The following is a 23,425-nucleotide window of genomic DNA, read 5'->3' as shown; positions in this document are numbered from 1 at the left end:
TGGATTAACGAATAAACATGAATGGCAAGAAAGAATCAATGAGAAGTCCCCAGATATCATAGCAGTTACAGAAACAAAACTCACGGAGACAATAACAGATGCAATCTTCCCACCAGGATACCAGATCATGAGGAAAGATAGAAGGGGCAGGGGGGGAGGTGGGGTTGCTCTGCTCGTAAAAAACAGATGGAAATTCGAGAAAATGGAAGGCATAGATGAGACGGGAGAAAGAGACTACATAGCAGGTACACTTCAGTCTGGGGAACACAAAGTGGTCATTGCAGTGATATATAATCCACCACAGAACTGCAGGAGGCCAAGAGAGGAATATGAAGAGAGCAACAGAGCAATGGTGGACACACTTGCTGAGGTGGCAAGAAGAGCTCACTCCAGCAGAGCAAAGTTGCTGGTTATGGGGGATTTCAACCACAGGGAGATTGACTGGGATAACCTGGAGCCACATGGGGGTCCCGAAACATGGAGAGCCAGGATGTTGGACGTGGTGCTGGAAAGCCTCATGCACCAACATGTTAAGGACACTACCAGGGTGAGAGGGGAGGATGAACCAGCAAGATTGGACCTTGTGTTCACCCTGGGAAGCTCAGACATTGAGTACATCAAGTATGAGAGTCCCCTAGGAGCTAGCGACCACGTGGTTCTGTGTTTTGAATACATAGTAGAGCTGCAAGTGGAGAGAATAACAGGAGTTGAATGGGAAAAACCTGACTATAAAAGAGGGGACTACATAGGGTTGAAGAACTTCCTGCGGGAGGTCCAGTGGGACAGAGAACTGGCAGGAAAGCCAGTAAATGAAATGATGGAATATGTAACAACAAAATTCAAGGAGGCAGTGGAAAGGTTTATTCCCAAGGGCAACAGTAACAACGGGAAGACCAGAACGAGCCCCTGGTTTACCCGACGGTGTAAGGAGGCAAAAACAAAGTGCAATAGAGAATGGGAAAAGTACAGAAGGCAGAGAACACACGAAAATAGGGAGATCAGTCGCAGAGCCAGGAATGAGTATGCACAGGTAAGGAGGGAGGCCCAACGACAGTATGAAAATGACATAGCATCGAGAATCAAGACTGACCCGAAACTGTTGTATAGCCACATCAGGAGGAAGACAACAGTCAAAGACCAGGTGATCAGATTAAGGATAGAAGGTGGAGAACTCACAAGAAATGATCAGGAGGTATGTGAGGAGCTGAACAGGAGATTTAAGGAAGTTTTTACAGTAGAGACAGGAAGGGCTGTGGGAAGACAGCACAGAAGGGAACATTAAGAGGGAATATACCAACAAGTGTTGGATGACATACGAACAACTGAGGAGGAGATGAAGAAGCTCCTAAGTGACCTTGACACCTCAAAAGCGATGGGACCGGACATCTCCCCATGGGTCCTTAGAGAAGGAGCAGAGATGCTGTGCGTGCCTCTAACCACAATCTTCAACACATCCCTTGAAACTGGGCAACTACCTGAGAAATGGAAGACAGCTAATGTAGTCCCCATATTTAAGAAAGGAAACAGAAACGAGGCGCTAAACTACAGACCTGTGTCTCTGACATATATTGTGTGCAAAGTCATGGAGAAGATTATCAGGAGGAGAGTGGTCGAACACCTGGAAAGGAACAAGATTATAAATGAAAACCAGCATGGGTTCATGGAAGGCAAATCTTGTATCACAAACCTCCTGGAGTTTTATGACAAGGTAACAGAAGTAAGACACGAGAGAGAGGGGTGGGTAGATTGTGTTTTCCTAGACTGCAGGAAGGCCTTTGACACAGTTCCCCACAAGAGATTAGTGCAGAAGCTGGAGGATCAGGCGCATGTAAAAGGGAAGGCACTGCAATGGATCAGGGAATACCTGACAGGGAGGCAGCAACGAGCCATGGTACGTGAAGAGGTATCACAGTGGGCGCCTGTTACGAGCGGGGTCCCACAGGGGTCAGTTCTAGGACCAGTGCTATTTTTGATATATGTGAACGACATGATGGAAGGAATAGACTCTGAAGTGTCCCTGTTCGCAGATGATGTGAAGTTGATGAGAAGAATTAAATCGGACGAGGATGAGGCAGGACTGCAAAGAGACCTGGACAGGCTGGACATGTGGTCCAGTAACTGGCTTCTCGAATTCAACCCAGCCAAATGCAAAGTCATGAAGATTGGGGAGGGGCAAAGAAGACCGCAGACAGAGTATAGGCTAGGTGGACAAAGACTACAGACCTCACTCAGGGAGAAAGACCTTGGGGTGACCATAACACCGAGCACATCACCGGAGGCACACATCAACCAAATAACTGCTGCAGCATACGGGCGCCTGGCAAACCTGAGAATAGCATTCCGATACCTTAATAAGGAATCGTTCAAGACACTGTACACTGTGTATGTTAGGCCCATACTGGAGTATGCAGCACCAGCCTGGAACCCACACCTGGTCAAGCACGTCAAGAAGTTAGAGAAAGTACAAAGGTTTGCAACAAGGCTAGTCCCAGAGCTCAAGGGAATGTCGTACGAGGAAAGGTTAAGGGAAATCGGACTGACGACACTGGAGGACAGAAGGGTCAGGGGAGACATGATAACGACATACAAGATACTGCGGGGAATAGACAAGGTGGACAGAGATAGGATGTTCCAGAGAGGGGACACAGGGACAAGGGGTCACAACTGGAAGCTGAAGACTCAGACGAGTCACAGGGACGTTAGGAAGTATTTCTTCAGTCACAGAGTTGTCAGGAAGTGAAATAGCCTAGCAAGTGAAGTAGTGGAGGCAGGAACCATACATAGTTTTAAGAAGAGGTATGATACAGCTCAGGAAGCAGAGAGAGGACCTAGTAGCGATCAGTGAAGAGGCGGGGCCAGGAGCTGAGTCTCGACCCCTGCAACCACAATTAGGTGAGTACAATTAGGTGAGTACACACACACACACACACACACACACACATACACAATAAACAATAGGCCAAGTGTCTGTCGACAAGTGCCTCTGACAACTGGTAACTAACACACCCCACAGACTCCAGCCCGTGGCCTGGCAGGCAACGCTCTCACCTCACACATTAAATGTCCGTGGTTCAATCCCCAGCATGGGTGGAAATACTGGGTGTGTTTCCTTACACCTGTTGTCTGTCCCCGTTCGCCTAGCAAGTAGGCACCTGGGTGTTAGTTGACTGGTGTGAGTAGCATCCTGGGGGACAAGACTGAGGACCCCAATGAAAATAATACAGACAGTCGTAAATGACGCACTGACTTTCTTGGGTTATCCCGGGTGACTAATACACAAATAACCCGTACATAGGAGAGATGAGCTTACGACGACGTTATTGTGTATTGTTCCAGTCATGGTATTGTGTTTTTTGTTATTTCTGGGTGACTAACCCTCCAGGTTAAAAATCAGAACAAACACTTAGAAATGACTGAAGAGTTACTGACCCTAGACTGAGGTAGACTTGCAATAGACTCGCCTCGAGAAATGTCAGTGACAGCAGCTGATTAATACTGCCTAATTCTCTAACTCCATAACACTTAAACACTTCATAAATTCATAGCCAATAATCTGCTCACTACCCAAATTCTGTTTATCTTTAAGTATACCCGACCTGGACCTAAATACTCCATGTCCAGTTAGCTATACAAGGCTCCTTCCTACCTACACATCTTACGGTATAAAACATTCAATATTCGTGAAACATACAACGTTCACAAAACATACAATGTTTATAAAACATACATTATTCATAAAATATACATGTGAAAGTATTTATTTGTATGCATTACTAACATTCAATTTTTTTTCCTTTCGCCGTGCATAGTCCGGCTTCGAATATTTCGAACAGGAAGAAATGAACACAGTACATGTGCAAGGCAACCACGAATGGGGAGGGAAGAATGATGTTACTCAAGGCCTCTCGTGTTAGAAAAGAAACGCTTCTTCAGGAGCAATGCAACGAGGAAAATGAAGTGCACGCGAACCCACGCGGGTGTGACCGGGGACGTGGTCTCCAGTCACACTTACTGCATTTCATTGTTCCTGAGGAAGCACTACTTTTGCAATGCGAAAGGCCTTGAATAACATCATATTTCCTCTTTCCCTTCCGGTTGCCTTGTACTAAGAGACAATGATGAGTGAGCTCTCCTGAAGGAGCTCTTATATAGAAGAGATGAGTGAGCTCTCCTGAAGGAGCTCTTATATAGAAGAGATGATGAGTGAGCTCTCCTGAAGAAGCTCTTATATAGAAGAGATGACGAGTGAGCTCTCCTGAAGAAGCTCTTATATAGAAGAGATGAGTGAGCTCTCCTGAAGGAGCTCTTGTATAGAAGAGATGATGAGTGAGCTCTCCTGAAGGAGCTCTTATATAGAAGAGATGAGTGAGCTCTCCTGAAGGAGCTCTTGTATAGAAGAGATGAGTGAGCTCTCCTGAAGGAGCTCTTGTATAGAAGAGATGAGGAGTGAGCTCTCCTGAAGGAGCTCTTGTATAGAAGAGATGAGTGAGCTCTCCTGAAGGAGCTCTTGTATAGATGAGATGATGAGCTCTCCTGAAGGAGCTCTTATATAGAAGAGATGAGTGAGCTCTCCTGAAGGAGCTCTTGTATAGAAGAGATGAGTGAGCTCTCCTGAAGGAGCTCTTGTATAGAAGAGATGACGAGTGAGCTCTCCTGAAGGAGCTCTTGTATAGAAGAGATGAGTGAGCTCTCCTGAAGGAGCTCTTGTATAGAAGAGATGAGGAGTGAGCTCTCCTGAAGGAGCTCTTATATAGAAGAGATGAGTGAGCTCTCCTGAAGGAGCTCTTATATAGAAGAGATGACGAGTGAGCTCTCCTGAAGGAGCTCTTATATAGAAGAGATGATGAGTGAGCTCTCCTGAAGGAGCTCTTATATAGAAGAGATGAGTGAGCTCTCCTGAAGGAGCTCTTATATAGAAAAGATGATGAGTGAGCTCTCCTGAAGGAGCTCTTATATAGAAGAGATGAGTGAGCTCTCCTGAAGGAGCTCTTATATAGAAGAGATGATGAGTGAGCTCTCCTGAAGGAGCTCTTATATAGAAGAGATGATGAGTGAGCTCTCCTGAAGGAGCTCTTATATAGAAGAGATGATGAGTGAGCTCTCCTGAAGGAGCTCTTATATAGAAGAGATGAGTGAGCTCTCCTGAAGGAGCTCTTATATAGAAGAGATTAGTGAGCTCTCCTGAAGGAGCTCTTGTATAGAAGAGATGATGAGTGAGCTCTCCTGAAGGAGCTCTTACATAGAAGAGATGAGTGAGCTCTCCTGAAGGAGCTCTTGTATAGAAGAGATGATGAGTGAGCTCTCCTGAAGGAGCTCTTATATAGAAGAGATGAGTGAGCTCTTGTATAGAAGAGATGAGGAGTGAGCTCTCCTGAAGGAGCTCTTGTATAGAAGAGATGAGAAGTGAGCTCTCCTGAAGGAGCTCTTGTATAGAAGAGATGAGTGAGCTCTCCTGAAGGAGCTCTTATATAGAAGAGATGAGTGAGCTCTCCTGAAGGAGCTCTTGTATAGAAGAGATGAGGAGTGAGCTCTCCTGAAGGAGCTCTTGTATAGAAGAGATGAGTGAGCTCTCCTGAAGGAGCTCTTATATAGAAGAGATGAGTGAGCTCTCCTGAAGAAGCTCTTATATAGAAGAGATGAGTGAGCTCTCCTGAAGGAGCTCTTGTATAGAAGAGATGAGGAGTGAGCTCTCCTGAAGGAGCTCTTATATAGAAGAGATGAGTGAGCTCTCCTGAAGGAGCTCTTATATAGAGCTTATAATTTTTTTTCGCCTTTGGACGAAATGTTGAAACAATCAGTCGTCTTCCGCTAAGATTCTCTCTTCAGAGAGGTTGCCTTCATGTTAATGAAGAGCTCTTGATCCAGTGACATGGAGCTACCCTTCCACTTCCTTGAATCAAACCTGATTACCTCTCATTCCCTAGACGCTATATGACCCATACGAGTTTGCTTCTCCATGGCTTAAAGAATAATAATAATACCTGTTAATGTCAGGAATTTTTACTGATGTCAGGAATATTTACTGATGTCAGGAATATTTACTGATGTCAGGAATAGTTACTGGTCTCAATAATATCTACTGACTGAAAAAAAGCTTAGTATCACAGCGAAATGTGTGTTCAATGGAGGTTCCTAATCTCCATTAATGTTTTGTACTACCTGCTGCACCTGTTCACCTAGCAGTCAATTGGTACCTGGGTATTAGCATCTGTTCACCTAGCAGTCAATTGGTACCTGGGTATTAGCATCTGTTCACCTAGCAGTCAATTGGTACCTGGGTATTAGCATCTGTTCACCTAGCAGTCAATTGGTACCTGGGTATTAGCATCTGTTCACCTAGCAGTCAATTGGTACCTGGGTATTAGCATCTGTTCACCTAGCAGTCAATTGGTACCTGGGTATTAGCATCTGTTCACCTAGCAGTCAATAGGTACCTGGTGGTTAGCACCTGTTCAGCTAGCAGTCAATAGGTACCTGGATGTTAGCACCTGTTCACCTAGCACTCAGTAGGTACGTGGGTGTTAGCTAACTCATGTGAGTGACTTCCTGGTGGGAGTTGTAAGCGGCAACGATTATTTCATAGTGTGAATATTGCATATGTAGTTGAAAGAACGCATCCAAAAATTAAATACCACTTAATACTAAGGCCTTTTAACGTACTATGAAATTTTACATAAGCCTTTTCAACTGCATTTACAAAAAACCTCAGTAGATATATAGAGTTTTATAGGAGAGCTTACTGTAAATCAAAAGAAGCTTCTCCAATGTTTATTCTCATCACAAGCTCTCCATCACAAGCTCTCCATCACAAGCTCTCCATCACAAGCTCTCCATCACAAGCTCTCCATCACAAGCTCTCCATCACAAGCTCTCCCGTCCCTCCCTCAAATGGCCACTAAACTCCAGTCCCAAACCACTGAAAACTCGATCCATAAATATTGAGGCTGGCTGAGGTGTCCCTCTGTGCTGGTCGTCCTGCCAAATTGTTGGGGACAGCTAGCGGCAGAGGCGCTCCACTCTGACAAAGGCATCAACAGATGCGTCTACTATTACTACATACATACAATTATTGAACGACCCTTAATGACGTTGTGAGCGGAGGGGAGAGGGGAAAGGGAGGAGGAAGAGGAGAGGGTACAGAGGCTGGTTTTGAGGGGAAACGAGGGGGTTTGTTCAAGGGGAATTTTGGAGACCTGAGGGTGTTGAAAAGGGTGAGAGGAGTTTTGGGGAGAATGGGGAAGAGAGGAGGGTAGTTTAGAGTACCAGAGCCAGACATTATGTGGGTCAGTGTCAGTAATGGCTGTGTTTACAATAATCTGCCAATTGTGTGTGTGTGTGTGTGTGTGTGTGTGTGTGTGTGTGTGTGTGTGTGTGTGTGTGTGTGTGAGAGAGAGAGGGAGCGAGAGAGAGAGAGGGGGGAGAGGGAGAGAGAGAGAGAGAGAGAGAGAGGTTCAGTTGTCATTTGTAACTAGGGTAAACTACCGTATTCTTTAAGACTTCTAATATTAAGTGACAACATCTTGGGTGGAGAGGTGAAGACTCGTGTTTTGTGTTACATTTTAACCCGGTTATGGGGTTAAATTTCATTGCAATTTTTGTCACCTGCTTGAACATTGTGTTAATTTACTTCCGTATAGACAGACTTGTGATGACTGTCTTTACTGTATCTGCATTAAATTAATGCCAAGCGCAATATTAAGTTCAGTTTACTTATTTATTAAATAGTGACTAAACGTTCAATCATTCAATACACAAATAACCCGCACATAGGAAAGAGAAGCTTACGACGACGTTTCGGTCCTAAATTGTACCATTTATTCCTCTCCAGTGTGCGGGTTATTTGTGTATTGTTCCAGTCACGGTATTGTGCTTTTAATTCTTTAATTACTCAATGGTTTACTTATAATCTATTGTTAACTGGGAAAATTTATTTACGCTGTATCAGGACTCTCCTGGGCGAGTGGAGACAAATGAACACATCTGGTATGGTTTGTTTGCAATCGTGTCATCACGATTTCGTGAGTCGAGACGAATGAACACATCTGCGTATACTTGTTGCCTATATTCGCCTAACAGTGCTGTCATACCTGAGTGTTAGCGAACTGTTGTGGGTGATAATCCTAGTTAGTAATAACATTCCTTAAATAATGCTAAACATTCAGCTGTGTAAAATATGAGAAACATGCTGCCCTTGTCACTTCAACAAATAACTGTCATGTTAGAAATACTCTAAACAGTGTCACGTATTTCTTAAGCAAGCTTGTTCCTTTTTTTCAGTTATGCTAAAACCAATTTCTGTAAAATAAAAAAAATAACGATTTTATATAGAGGAAAACAAGATCTAAATGTCGAAATCGTCGAAAAAAAAAATTAGAATACAAAAAAAAAAAAAAAACATTAGTGACCAGTGTCTATGTAAAAATTATAATATATGCATCACTCTAGAATATGTATTTATGTAATTCTGGAAACTTGTAAACTTGGATATAGAGACAAAATAAATGATGTCAAAAAGCGCTTGTACTAGCCTTAACTATCACATTCTTATCCTGCGTTTCTTCCTTTCCAATTGTATTTGCTTTTAATGTATTTTGTATGTATATATATATATATATATATATATATATATATATATATATATATATATATATATATATATATGTCGTGCCGAATAGGCAGAACTTGCGATCTTGGCTTAAATAGCAACGCTCATCTTGCCATATAGGACAAACGAAAATTTGTGTATGCAATTTTTTCTCCAAAATCATTCTGAACCTAACGAAAAAAATGTATTTCACTGTGTTTGTTTAGTATTAAATTATTGTAATCGTATCTAAAATATATTTAGTTGGGTTAGGCTAAAATAAATTGTTTTTGTTTTAATAAGGTTAGGTAAGTTTTCTAAGATTCTTTTGGTGAAAAATTATATTTTTTTACATTATCATTAATGAAAAAAATATATCTTTAAATGTATAAGGGAAAATTTTAGAAAAGACTTAATTTTAAATGAGTTCTTGCTAATTGACCAGTTGAAATGAAATTGTAGAATCGGCAATTATTAAGCATGATAAGCATTCATTATACAATATCAGTGGCGGGTTGTTCAAATTAGATGCGTCTTTAGTTGAGGCAATAGTACACATTAAAAAATTGGGCTGTTATACGAATGCATTAGGTTGTCTAAAATGTAGTGCCACACCGAGGAATTAAGGCTTATTTTTCCCGCATTTTCTGAAGGTTGAACGGGAGTTTGCTCCAGAATCCTGTGGGATGAGCAACTGTGGCCGTCTTCCTTATAATTACAGATGCCTCCCTCTTTAAATGAGTTTTTTTTTAACGAGTCCTTTTTCTTTGGTATAACGTTTAGAAGTCTTCCCTTTAAATTGGTCCCGTTTTCTCGTCCCTTTAAATGAACCCGCTTTCTCGTGGATGGTTACTCCACAATTGCCAGTGACTTATATATCACTGGCAATAAAATTATGTATGTAAAATTAATATCATAGAGGAGTCTCACCGAATTTTTGATAATTGCCAGTTTACTTTCATTTAGGCTAATACAATATCAATGCTTGTTGAATTTTTCTGTCATTTTCAACCTTCAGGCTATGGGCACTGCTATGCCTGGAGGCACTTATGTTCCCTTCTCTCTGTCTCTCTATCTCTCCCTCACTCCAGTGAAGACGTCCTTTGGGATCGCATTTACTTGGACATCCTCTTTTCTGCAACTTTGCAAGCTCCTGATGTGTTGATTGCAATACGAAAGGCCTAGAGCTATCATTCTACTCCCTCCCTCCCCCGTAGTTGTTTTGCATATGAGTGTGTGTGTGTGTGTGTGTGTGTGTATGTAAACTCTCAGCATATATACACTGAGAAACACATATTTCTCGAGATACATTACCATAGAGTTTACAAGGAAACTCTACATTCAAATATTTAAATAAATTAAAATCTCTATATTCTGCTATATTTTGAAAGTTGAATACAATCCCATCCGGATAGGTCATGTAGACTCATCATTTTAATGCCAAGGATTCGAACCCATGTTGTTTTGGCCCGCCTCATGGTGAGCGAAAACCACATGACGCTCTAACCCACAGGACCACCAAATTCTACAAGAATGACCCAGCCAAGAATGAAATTATCTCAGAGGCGCCCACACCACCGTATGTCCTCGGATGCCGGTAAAACACCTAGCTTAGCTGGGTGCGTCATTCTTGTAGGATTTGGTGGTCCTGTGGGATAGAGCGTCAGGTGGTTTTTGCTCACCACCGTATGTCCTCGGATGCCGGTAAAACACCTAGCTTAGCTGGGTGCGTCATTCTTGTAGGATTTGGTGGTCCTGTGGGATAGAGCGTCAGGTGGTTTTTGCTCACCATGAGGCGGGCCAAAACAACATGGGTTCGAATCATTGGCTAGTCGCAGTGTTGTTATTGATCAATACCACTCGTTCGTGGTTATAGTATATATTTTTTTATTTATTATCACACTGGCCGATTCCCACCAAGGCAGGGTGGCCCGAAAAAGAAAAACTTTCACCATCATTCACTCCATCACTGTCTTGCCAGAAGGGTGCTTTACACTACAGTTTTTAAACTGCAACATTAACACCCCTCCTTCAGAGTGCAGGCACTGTACTTCCCATCTCCAGGACTCAAGTCCGGCCTGCCGGTTTCCCTGAACCCCTTCATAAATGTTACTTTGCTCACACTCCAACAGCACGTCAAGTATTAAAAACCATTTGTCTCCATTCACTCCTATCAAACACGCTCACGCATGCCTGCTGGAAGTCCAAGCCCCTCGCACACAAAACCTCCTTATATTATATATACATATATACACTCATTTTTATAGGTTCTTTTGCACACCTATCAACGTGCCCTCTCCCTCCTTCCCGCTTCTCTTCTTTTCCCCACCTCTCCCCAGTCTCTACAGCGATGAGTTGGGGTGGAAAACAAGTGGAGGGGGTGAGGAGAGGAGTTAGGGGAGGAACTCTAGGGGAAGTCAAGACAAACTGTGTATCATCCTCCCCTGACCGGACAGATGGCATCCAATTATGGCGAGGCTACAAGTGCTTAGGGGTGGCGTAGGGTGTGGTGGTGAGAGTAGGATGTGGTGAGGAGGGTAGGGTGTGGTGGGGAGAGTAGGGTGTGGTGGGGAGGTGTAGGGTGTGGTGGGGAGAGTAGGGTGTGGTGGGGAGAGTAGGGTGTGGTGGGGAGAGTAGGGTGTGGTGGGGAGGTGTAGGGTGTGGTGGGGAGAGTAGGGTGTGGTGGGGAGGTGTAGGGTGTGGTGGGGAGAGTAGGGTGTGGTGGGGAGAGTAGGGTGTGGTGGGGAGAGTAGGGTGTGGTGGGGAGGTGTAGGGTGTGGTGGGGAGAGTAGGGTGTGGTGGGGAGGTGTAGGGTGTGGTGGGAGATGTAACTTGTTGTAGGGAGGGAAGGATGTAGTGGAGATGTTCAGAATCTCAAACTAAACTTAAAAAGAGAAGAACCAAAGGAAACACAATCATAATTGTATCAAAAATATTTAAATGCATTGTCGATATTAAAAAAAATCAGAAAAGGATAATTTTTTCTCAGTGTAAGTGTATTTACGAGTCTAAATATAATAAAAATCTTATGATTAAGAATTCTTCAAAAAAAATCGTGGTCCAAATAAAGAAGATTTCTAAGACAGAATTAAGAAAAACCAGTTAAATAAAAATAAAGAAAAATGTCCACTAGCTTTGGCCAGGATTCGAATGTTTTGTTGATTCATGTAGGAGATTTTATTGTTTTCGCATGGCAGCAACAGTGGTACCATCAAGAGCATAGTCAGCATGACTCACGAAATCGTAATGACACGGTCTGGAGTTTGGTGACTGATCGCGGGTTCTAACCCCACCCGTGGTATGGTTAGTATAGTCAGGTGTGTAGAGTCAATATTAATATATTTTCTTGTGATGTGCTAGTTAAACTGAGTCTGTCACAGTATATTACGCTTAAAGGCTTTCGATTGTTTTATGACATATTTACTTTTCACAAGGTGGATCAGCAACTTAGAAGATAACAGTTAAATAGCCAAAATATCCATGACGTTAACCTAAAGCTCAATGACGTTAACCAAAATCTTCATGACGTTAACCAAAAGCCCAATGAGGTTAACCAAAAGCTCCATGACATTAACCAAAAGCTCCATGACGTTAACTAAAACCTCCATGACGTTAACCTAAAGCTCTATGACCTAAACCAAAAGCTTCATGACCTAAACCAAAAGCTTCATGACCTAAACCAAAAGCTTCATGACCTAAACCAAAAGCTTCATGACCTAAACCAAAAGCTTCATGACCTAAACCAAAAGCTTCATGACCTAAACCAAAAGCTTCATGACCTAAACCAAAAGCTTCATGACCTTAACCATAAGCTTCATGACTTATTTTAAATTTTCTCAACACTTCCTATACACGATCTGTATTTAGAAAATGTCAGAAAATGCCTCCAATTTCTATGAAATATGGATTTATGCAATAATAATAATATAAATTTTTATGTTTTTTTTATGTGATTTTTTTTTTAATGTGTACAGCAGGTTTCTTTAGAGTCGAAGGATGATTCTGTACTGGTGAAAAAAAGATCGGTAATTAAGATATCTATGGGATTTGTATCTCAGTTATCAGCTAGTTCCAAGTGTTATCAAACTGAGTTAGAATTTATGGTATCGTGGTTAAGAGACTAATATTTATAGCAAAATATTTTTTTCCATCGTGGCTCATGGGCGTTGAAACAAAGTGGTTGTTTTGAACAGTCTTGAAACAGCGACACCTCTCCCTGCACCTCTCATGGCATCTCTCCCGGTACCTCCCCTGACACCTCTTCTGGTACCTCCCCTGACACCTCTTCTGGTACCTCCCCTGACACCTCTTCTGGTACCTCCCCTGACACCTCTTCTGGTACCTCCCCTGACACCTCTTCTGGTACCTCCCCTGACACCTCTTCTGGTATCTCCCCTGACACCTCTTCTGGTACCTCCCCTGACACCTCTTCTGGTACCTCCCCTGACACCTCTTCTGGTACCTCCCCTGACACCTCTTCTGGTACCTCCCCTGACACCTCTTCTGGTACCTCCCCTGACACCTCTCCCGGACCTCCCCTGACACCTCTCCTGGCACCTCCCTTGACACCTCTCCTGGCACCTCCCCTGGCACCTCCCCTGACACCTCTCACGGCACCTTCCCTGACACCTCTCCTGGCACCTCCAGTCTCACCTTTCCCCACATCTCTTCTCACAAGTCCTAATATTTACCTGTATCATCTGAGTTCTTTTTAAATCCTCCGCCCAGCTATAAAATCAAACGATAATTCGCTAAATAATACGTTACAATGTATGTTATAATTGGTTAAACTTGGTTAACTAACCTAACCCAAATTACGTAAGAAATACTAGCTTAAATACTTAAAGTAAAAATAATTGTAAGCAGGACATTAAGTATCCCCGACAGGGAAAATCCATATTGGTTGCCAGAATTAGTTTTTGCCTCCTTGGTTTCTCTACGATAACTCGAGAACGCCTCTTCCGATCGGCTTATTGTTTTCAACTCTCATGTGTCTTCGAGGAAAGTTGGAATTCCTTTTAAGGTGTGTAAATGCCGATTTGTGAATTTTATTTAAAATTTTTGCAGTTTTTCCATTAATAACATGGAAATGTCTCTTCTGAACTGTTTCAAATATATAAGTGATGTATAAAATTTCCAAGGAAGGTTCCTATTGGTTCTGAACCGTAAGGTACAAATTTGCATATTTTTTTCGAAGAAGTGAAATTGGCTTGTGTATGATAAGTTAAGAATAGCTTTTCGGATTGGCTTCAAACGTTCATTGCTAGTGAATCTTGCTTAGGGAAAGGGTCACATGTTATCTTGTCAAGTCTATTTGCAAATTTTATTAAACAAACTGAGGTCTTGATTTTTGGGGGCTGAGGCCACCGACCTAAGTAAATCAGGTTAAAGAAATTAGTTAGACTTTGAAACAAAATTTTGATTTTGGGAAGGGAGGCTGAAGTAAAATTTGTATATGTCTTACCGTCGGCAAAACTCTTACCAATTTGTATATCACTTGTATGTAATAACGACAAGATGATAAATTAGATACATGTGCAGGATCTGGATATCTTTATAGAGATATTCAGATGTTGCACATGTGCATAATTCGTCTTAGTAATTTCTTTATCTTTCAAGTTTCTTACATGTTGCAGTCTCACTTATTGTATTTCTTACTTATTCTCTCATATATTCTCGTTTATAGTTAATTTCCTAACAAGTCCAACAGCCGTATCCCTCGGCTCCCAGCCTCTTCTCACTACATTTTCCTTACGTCCCTTTCGATCCCTATTCTCGTTTACTAAACGAATCTCAACGTTCCCTTGCCCTTCATTCTCTTTAATTTACTTTCGATCCCCTCCCCTTACCCACCCCTTCTAAACAAACCTTCAATTTCCCCTACCCATCACCTGCACTCCCCTTACTTCCTCCCCGACCCCTCACTTGCTCCCGTCTGCAGTGCCCCGCGGGGCAAGAGGCTGAGGGAACAAGAGGAGAACTTGATTGACTTGTCGCCATCAGCTGGGCCTCCCTGCGCGGGTCACGTGACGGGTGAGAGGCCATAGAGGCCCCCTGGATGAGGACATGTGTCATGTCGGAGTACTAAGCCCCAGGTAGTAAACACCAGGATGACGATGGGAAAGAGTAGGAGAGGGAAGAAAATAGTACATACGAGTACGTGGGTGTACGAAAGAGTACATGGGAATATGTTTGATTACTCGCGAGAAGAACAGGAAGAAAAACAACCAAGTATAGCCCAATAAACCCATTATTTCTGGCTTATTTCCACAGGGGACCTTAAATCCTCTTCCATAGGATGTGAACCACAACAACAGGATAACACTTAAGTACAGTGGAACCTCAAATATCGAACTTTCTTCAGTCCAGAAGGCTGTTCGAGTGCCTTTACCGAATGAATTTATTCCCATCAGGAATAATGCAAATTAGATTAGTCCATTTCAGACCCTCAAAAATACACTTATAAAAGCACTTACAAAAATACACTTACATAATTGGTTGTGTTGGGAGCAGTTCGATTTTTTGAGGTTCCACTGTACCTACATATCGGTAGGTCTACAGGGGATCGACACCATGCCTAACCCTTCTAGGGTAGGGTAGGTGCCTGAGCCCGAGCCTTTAGCTCATAAGACTGTCATTCCCATTTGCCCCCTTGGGGCGGGGATGGCAGACCAGAGAGGCCTAGCTTGTGGCTAGGCCTGGGGACAGTTGGTCCCAAAGATGACGAGGTACTTGTGCCTCCTCCCATGGGAGACTTAGGTCTCAGACACTCCCTAAAGAGGGAGCCAAGGCCGGGCCACCACTTGGAAAAGGCCCGGGCCGGGAGAATACCGGCGAATCTTTAATAATAATAATAATAAATAAGGTCTACAGGGGCGACAGGTGTAAGGAAACATTCCCAACGTTTCCACTCGTGCTGGGATAGAACCTAGGACCTTCAGATGTGAGCCGAAGACGTTATTACTTGAGAAACCAGCCACTTGGGAATACATGAGGACGGCAGATAGCCGAGGACTGCATTTCACACTAAGGCTATCTGTAGAGAAAGATTAAGTATATGTGAGGTCAAATATATGAGAGATTAGGTATATGAGTACATAATAAACCTAGATAGAATATTTCACTTTACAGGCCACTGCAAGGCTGACTTACAGAGGACTATAAACTACAGTCTCCATTGAGGACTATTTACTATTATTAAGAACACAGATGGAACTTCATACAAGCTTATGTTATCATGAATCCAAGGTTCCTTATCTCACCTCCCCTTGGCACCTCCCCTGGGACATCCCCTGGCACCTCTCCTGGCACTTTCCCCGACACTTTCCTTCTCCCTCTCCCAATTTCTCCCTCTGGCGCCTGCTCTGACACCTCGGCACCTTCCCCAGCACCTTCCCTCGGCACCTTATTCCCTCTAGCACCTCTGGTCTTACCCCAGCTGCTTCTCTTGTTCCCTTCTCCAAGCAGGGCAAGAGGCATGGGCAGATCTTAAAGACGATACCTCTGTTTATCCAGCAGTAAATAAATACCTGGGTGTTAATCGATGGTCAGAAGCCACAACACAACAGAACTAATGAAGCTGGTTATTCAGTAAACAATGAACATTACCGCAAGGCAACACTAACCTAAGGAATCGCCAAAAAGTACTGGTGAATGATTAGGCAGATTCATGCACCTTAACCGGTCGAGGTAAACGAGGTTCTGACCAGAGCTTTGGTAAGATGGGGGGAGGAAGAAGGATGGGTAAGGATGGAATGTTGGAAAGGTTTGGGAGGGTGGAGGGGTAGGTGGGGTTTTAAAGGTAAGTGGCCTATCCACTTTGGTGCAGTTTAAATACGCTTGTGTGTATGTTGAGTAATTCATAGAGAAGATGAATTTATGAGATAGGTATACTTCCTGCCCATCAATTGCACACTGCTATATTGTCTGTATACAAGTGTGCCACTGAATTGGAAGGATGCGTACTGACTGCAATTGCCTTTTTTTCGCAGATTGGTCGTAAGGCCGCAGCTGCAGGTCATTTGATGGAGGTTGGTTGCTCACCTGGAGTTGGCTGGCTAAGCAGTGATTGAGGTGGTGTCCCGCTAGAGGATAACTGAAGGTTTTACAAGGTTAGTTGTGAGGTGTTGGTTGATAGAACTGGGTCACCCAGAAATGGGGAGCGTTAGTCCATGTTACTGGACGTAGAATGGTTCTGGTGGTATCCATTCTTCTTCTTCGGGGAGGTCGCTTAAGATTTTTGGTCGAGGGAAGTTCTCCTTGTGGATGGAGCGCCGAACTCTTTGCTGGAGGGTCATTCTTTGGGGTCTGTGAGGAGGGGTGTTAATGGTGTAATCGGTCGTGTTCGCTGGTTGGGGGGGAGGGTTCTCTCTGTCAGGTACATAGAGTTCCTGCATGTCATATAGTTGTCTCTTCATTAGTTTGTCTAGCCTGACGTTGATTGCAGTGATTCTCTGTTGCATGTGTAGGTCCTCGGTCCTGATTCTGTCTCTGAGACTGGTGCCAGTGATGAAGCGGAGGGCTCTTTTTTGGACTCTTTGGAGTTTTAGCATGTTGGTTTTGGTTGTCAGCAAAAATGGGTACACAAGGGTATTCCAGCAGAGGTCTGATCATCATCTTGTACAGGTGTAGTTTGAAGGGGCTGCTTTGAATCGATAAGGTTGGCCAAGGCTGACTTTCGCTAGGTTTACTTTTTTGGTTATGTGGGATGTAGAGTTGAGTAATCTGTCTATCTCGTATCCTAGGATCTTGTTTGGATTCCTAATAGCGATTCGGGTGCCTCTGATGGAAATGCCCCCTTTGTCTTCTGTGGTTGATGGTAAGCAGCCGATGGTGCTGATGAGGACTTTACCTAACTCGTAGCTCCACTTAGCACCTTTCCCTAACCCCTACTGGAATACTCGACAATATCCTCATTGTTCTACTCAAGTCTCCTTGCTCCGGTTGACAGATTTTAACACCTTGTATGACCCACATTCTGTGCTAGACTATAACAGTGAAATAGTTAACCTTCATTTTATATATATATATATATATATATATATATATATATATATATATATATATATATATATATATAATCTCCAGTTTTGCCAAATAGAACAAAAAATCCTTTCCCCTCACTTCTCCCGGCGCCTCCTTTGGCATCCTTTCCGGCACCTCCAGTTTCGTCTTTCCTTACAAACCTTCTCCAGAGTGCTAATATTCACCTCTGTCACCTACATCTTCATTGAACCCTTCACCCAGCTATAAAATAAAGCAAGAATGCACTAAATACATGACTTGTTGCAAAATAAGCCTGTATTTAGACAACAATTTGCACTGTTAAGTCTTATTAAGCTCTACACGGAGAGAAGCATTGTAATTACCAGTTCTGCACAGATATGTTGTCCCAGTTAAAGCACCACACAGTGCTGAACACTGATCCACCAAAAGCTTTTCCTGCATTGTGTGTAATAATGTTGGTAGAATTACCGACAATGTGTTAGGTAAAAGGACACATGAGACATTTTATTGTGGCAATGTTTCGCTTGAGAAAGCTCCTGAGGAGCAAAACGTTACCACAATAAAATGTTGCAATTATGATGCACACGTGTCCTTTTGCAATGTGTGTATTGTTTCTTCACCATTGTCGGTAGGGCACCATTAGAATCCGTCAAGAATTAATGTTTGATCACCATTTTTTAGTATCAGTTTTTATTTTGTTTCTAAGCCTGTGAGCTTCCGCAAGCCCCCTGCTGGTAAAGCCTCCCGCTTCCCCGTCCCGCTAATCGACATCTCGGGTCATCTGTAAAAGCACGATTTCCGGTGTATTTAACACAGATAAAGTATAAATCACTGATTCTTTGAAGTCTTAATTTGATTGAAAATGCGGGAGTGTGAGTGTATGTGAGCGTATGTGAGTGCATGTGAGTGTACTCCCCTAATTGTAGTTGCAGGGGTTGAGACTCAGTGTATGTGCGTGTGAGTGTATGTGCTTGTACGTGAGGGTGAGTGTATGTGCGTGTGAGTGTGGGTGTATGTGAGTGTGAGTGTATGTGCGTTTGAGTAATGTGCGTGCGAGTAATGTGCGTGTATGTGAGTGTGAGTGTATGTGCGTGTATATCTGTAATGACTGAGGGCCCTGAATCTGCACTCTTGAAAGGCGTAGAATTAGGGGGGATATGATCGAGGTGTATAAATGGAAAACAGGAATAAATAAAGGGGATGTAAATAGCGTACTGAAAATTTCCAGCCAAGACAGGACACGCAGCAATGGTTTCAAGTTGGAAAAATTCAGATTCAGGAAGGATATAGGAAAGCACTGGCTTGGCAATAGAGTTGTGGATGAGTGGAACAAACTCCCGAGTACAATTATTCAGGCTAAAACGTTGTGTAGTTTTAAAAATAGGTTAGATAAATACATGTGTGGGTGTGGGTGGGTGTGACTAGCTTGTGCTGCTGGGTCTGGTGCCGTGCTCCTTCCTTGAGTGGAGGTGACCAGACTGGGTGGGTCATTGGGCTAATCCGTGGGGGGGGGGGACGTGGACCTGCTCCGCATGGGTCAGTAGGCCTGCGTCAGGGGAATTTTGTGATTTATTCAGACCGAGTCCGATGTCTTTCACGTTCTGTAATAAAGAACCTTCATGTGATATTCGTTCTTATATCCAGTAATGTAAATTTGGATCTGAATATTAAAAAATTTTGGCATCACACTCAAATTGATATATTGTCACGTTTTAAGTTTAGTGAAGAGATGTTTATGCTGTAAACACCATTGTTTATATTTTTACTTAAAATTGAAGTATGTCAGAATATGTAAGAATATAAGAACATAAGAAAGAAGGAACACTGCAGCAGGCCTGCTGGCCCATGCGAGGCAGGTCCAAGTTTCCTGTCGGCTTTAGCCAATGTCTGCAACTACTTTCAAACGTCCAAATATGCAGTAGTAATATGTATTTTTATGGCCATTTCACATTATTTTAAAAAAGAATGTGAAATATTAAAAAATATAGAAAATTGTATTAAAACATTACTGGGATCTGTGTGTTAGTTACCATTGTGTCCTAGGCACATGTCGATTAGACACTAGGCCTGTTGTATATGCGTGTGTGTGTATGTGTGTGTGTGTGTGTGTGTGTGTGTGTGTGTGTGTGTGTGTGTGTGTGTGTGGGTGGGTGCGTGTGTGTGTGTGGGGGGGGGGGTATGTGAGTGCGCACACTAGGCTACGCTACTCTTTTGAAGATTATAGAAAATTTTTCAAAATCAATTCCTTATTAATATACACTAATATATACTACTATAATATTTACTGTGTACACTTGTGTTTGTGTGTGTGTGTTTACTAGCTTCTTGTTCTTTGAAAAAGAGGGGGGGTCACGTTAACACACTATTGTTATTGTTCTTGGTTCACCGGTACTCTCCCGGCCCAGATCTTTGTTGTTCTTGGTTCACCGGTACTCTCCCGGCCCGGATCTTTGTTGTTCTTGGTTCACCGGTACTCTCCCGGCCCGGATCTTTCCGGATTCTTTGTTGTTGTTGTTGTTCTTGGTTCACCGGTACTCTCCCGGCCCGGATCTTTGTTGTTCTTGGTTCACTGGTACTCTCCCGGCCCGGATCTTTGTTGTTCTTGGTTCACCGGTACTCTCCCGGCCCGGATCTTTGTTGTTCTTGGTTCACCGGTGCTCTCCCAGCCCGGATCTTTGTTGTTCTTGGTTCACCGGTGCTCTCCCGGCCTGGAACTTTGTTGTTCTTGGTTCACCGGTACTCTCCCGGCCCAGATCTTTGTTGTTCTTGGTTCACCGGTACTCTCCCGGCCTGGATCTTTGTTGTTCTTGGTTCACCGGTACTCTCCCGGCCCAGATCTTTGTTGTTCTTGGTTCACCGGTACTCTCCCGGCCCGGATCTTTGTTGTTCTTGGTTCACCGGTACTCTCCCGGCCCGGATCTTTGTTGTTCGTGTGTGTGTGTGTGTGTGTGTGTGTGTGTGTGTGTGTGTGTGTGTGTGAGTGTGTGTGTGTGTGTGTGTGTGTGTGTGTGTGTGTGTGTGTGTGTGTGTGTGTGTATGTGTGTGAGTGTGAGTGTGTGTGTGTGTGTGTGTGTGAGTGTGTGAGTGTGTGTGTGTGTATGTGTGTGTGTGTGTGTGTGTGTGTGAGACTGTGAGTGTGTGTGTGTGTACTCACCTATTTGTGCTTGAAGGGGTCGAGTCACAGCTTCTGGCCCCATATCTTCCCTGGTCGATACTTGTGTGTGTTAGGGGGGGAGGGGGAATATATTTTTTTAATGACTCCCTTAAGCCTGACTGATACTTGAATTTTTTTTAAATCAAAGTCTACATTCTTCTTGTGGTTGGATTTTGTTTGTTCTTCTTCTTCTTCTTATTATTATTATTATTCTTATTATTATTATTATTATTAGTAGTAGTAGTAGTAGTAGTAGTATATAAGTGTTGGGCTCCAGCTCAGCGCCCTGGAAGATATATCAAGTTTAAACCTTGTTTGAAATGTTTATTAGTTAATTTGTGTCTCTCTTAGACTTCCTGTTTGTTTCCACTGTTTATATTTGTATACTTTCCTTTTTCCTTCCTTTCGTAAGTGGTGCTATGATGACGCTAAAGGGCTCTTGATTCAAGGAATTGAAGCTACTCTTTCTTTTCCTCGAATCGAAATTGATTGCTTTGATTTCTCCTGGCGCTTCCCTTAAATGTCATAATAATAATAATAATAATAATAATAATAATAATAATAATAATAATAATAATAATTCACATATTAAAAAATGCCTATCAGCATATTTGTTTTTTCTTGACTAAACTTGAAATGAATATTTTACTAGAGAGAGAGAGAGAGAAGAGAGTGAGAGAGTGAGATAGTGATTGAGAGATTGAGAGGGATAGAGTGAGAGAGAGAGTGAGAGAGTGAGAGAGTAAGAGAGTGAGAGAGTGAGAGTGAGAGAGTGAGAGTGAGTGAGAGAGTAAGAGAGTGTGAGTGAGAGTGAGAGACATGTTCCGGGCCACTTGAAGCTCAGTCAGTTAAGACCGTAGAGTTTTTTTCTGAACTGGAAACTGTGTACTGAGAATGCTTGTGTTGACCTCGCTGCTCGAGGCACAGCTGGGTTTTTGTGTCGCAGCTGGAGCTTTGTGTCGCAGCTGGGGCTTTACAACACGCATATCCGGTCATCAGAGGTGGTGCTCTGTCACATTCAACTAGCCGTCACAGCTGGTGATCACAGCTGTTCGCTACAGCTGGTGCTATGTCAAAAAACAACCAACAATCTCAGCTGGCCCTCACAGATGTTCGTCACAGCTGGTACCATGTGTGATGTTCAACTAGCAGTCACAGCTGGCCCTTACAGGTGTTAGCCACAGCTGACCCTCACAGGTGTTAGCCACAGCTGGTGCTCTACTTGATGCTGCGTACGACTGGTCATGTGTAATAATTATGTGTAACATACACAGCACAGCAAGTGAACATCACTAACACCTGGTCCTCAAGTGAACATCACTAACACTTGGTCCTCAAGCAAGTGAACATCACTAACACCTGGTCCTCAAGCAAGTGAACATCACTAACACCTGGTCCTCAAGCAAGTGAACATCACTAACACCTGGTCCTCAAGCAAGTGAACATCACTAACACCTGGTCCTCAAGCAAGTGAACATCACTAACACCTGGTCCTCAAGCAAGTGAACATCACTAACACCTGGTCCTCAAGCAAGTGAACATCACTAACACCTGGTCCTCAAGCAAGTGAACATCACTAACACCTGCTCCTCAAGCAAGTGAACATCACTAACACCTGGTCCTCAAGCAAGTGAACATCACTAACATCTGCTCCTCAAGCAAGTGAACATCACTAACACCTGCTCCTCAAGCAAGTGAACATACTAACACCTGCTCCTCAAGCAAGTGAACATCACTAACACCTGGTCCTCAAGCAAGTGAATATCACTAACACCTGGTCCTCAAGCAAGTGAATATCACTAACACCTGGTCCTCAAGCAAGTGAACATCACTAACACCTGGTCCTCAAGCAAGTGAACATCACTAACACCTGGTCCTCAAGCAAGTGAACATCACTAACACCTGCTCCTCAAGCAAGTGAACATCACTAACACCTGGTCCTCAAGCAAGTGAACATCACTAACACCTGGTCCTCAAGCAAGTGAACATCACTAACACCTGGTCCTCAAGCAAGTGAACATCACTAACACCTGGTCCTCAAGCAAGTGAACATCACTAACACCTGGTCCTCAAGCAAGTGAACATCACTAACACCTGGTCCTCAAGCAAGTGAACATCACTAACACCTGCTCCTCAAGCAAGTGAACATCACTAACACCTGGTCCTCAAGCAAGTGAATATCACTAACACCTGGTCCTCAAGCAAGTGAACATCACTAACACCTGGTCCTCAAGCAAGTGAACATCACTAACACCTGGTCCTCAAGCAAGTGAACATCACTAACACCTGCTACTCAAGCAAGTGAACATCACTAACACATCTATAAAACAAATGAGCATCAACGCAGGCGAGAAAAAAAATCCTAGAAGTATTAGTACCAAACTTGCACACGAAAATCACTCCCTGTGAAAGCATAAGTCTCGGCAGACGGAGCAACATCCTCTCAATGAAAAGCAGGATCGTCACGAGTACCCTAAGAGACAAAACAATAAGTGTCTGGGGTCCAAGACTCTTCAACTGCCTCCCAGCATATATAAGGGGGATTACGAAAAAACCCTTGGCTGTCTTCAAGAAGCCGGGCTGTGGCTCGTACGTCAATTTGCGTGCGGCCAGCAAATTGACGTACGAACCTGGAGCCTGGTAGATCAGGACTTGGTTGATCAGGTCCTGATCCACCACGA

At 43.3% G+C, this 23,425-nt stretch overlaps 1 long non-coding RNA gene across 1 annotated transcript in view; it reads left to right on the top strand.

Moving 5' to 3' along the window:
* LOC138854918 (uncharacterized) overlaps positions 1 to 23,425 on the top strand; it is a 281,560-nt gene that overhangs the window by 106,584 nt on the left and 151,551 nt on the right. Inside the window, exon 2 of the long non-coding RNA XR_011394081.1 lies at positions 16,576 to 16,695. This is a non-coding gene — a long non-coding RNA (uncharacterized lncRNA). The remainder of the gene's footprint in view (positions 1 to 16,575; positions 16,696 to 23,425) is intronic.

This window comes from Cherax quadricarinatus, chromosome 74, assembly GCF_038502225.1.
Source record: "Cherax quadricarinatus isolate ZL_2023a chromosome 74, ASM3850222v1, whole genome shotgun sequence".
In the NCBI taxonomy this organism is placed as follows: Eukaryota; Metazoa; Arthropoda; class Malacostraca; order Decapoda; family Parastacidae; genus Cherax; species Cherax quadricarinatus.
This window is presented reverse-complemented; position numbering and strand designations above follow the sequence as displayed.